This window comes from Phaethon lepturus, unplaced genomic scaffold, assembly GCF_000687285.1.
Source record: "Phaethon lepturus isolate BGI_N335 unplaced genomic scaffold, ASM68728v1 scaffold17178, whole genome shotgun sequence".
NCBI lineage: Eukaryota > Metazoa > Chordata > Aves > Phaethontiformes > Phaethontidae > Phaethon > Phaethon lepturus.
Genome location: NW_010555676.1, coordinates 5,697 through 5,947, shown reverse-complemented (window position 1 = coordinate 5,947; position 251 = coordinate 5,697).

The window sequence follows — 251 nt, the reverse complement described above, 5'->3', positions numbered from 1 at the left end:
CTCCACCTTGGGGTACGTTCAGGTGGGCACCCCGGAGAGGGGAGGGGGTCTCCTGTATGGCCTTCGCCGGCCCCGAAGGGTTAAATTGTTCTGATTTTTGGGGTCGAAAGGGAAGCGAAAGGTGCTGACGGAGGCGGCCCTGCTTAGGTCAGCGCCTTCTCCGCCTGGGGAAGCCGGGGGTTAATTTTTGATGGGGTTCAGACCAACGAGGGGGTTGATGGGGCCAAGGGCCACCTCGGGCAGTGGGACCA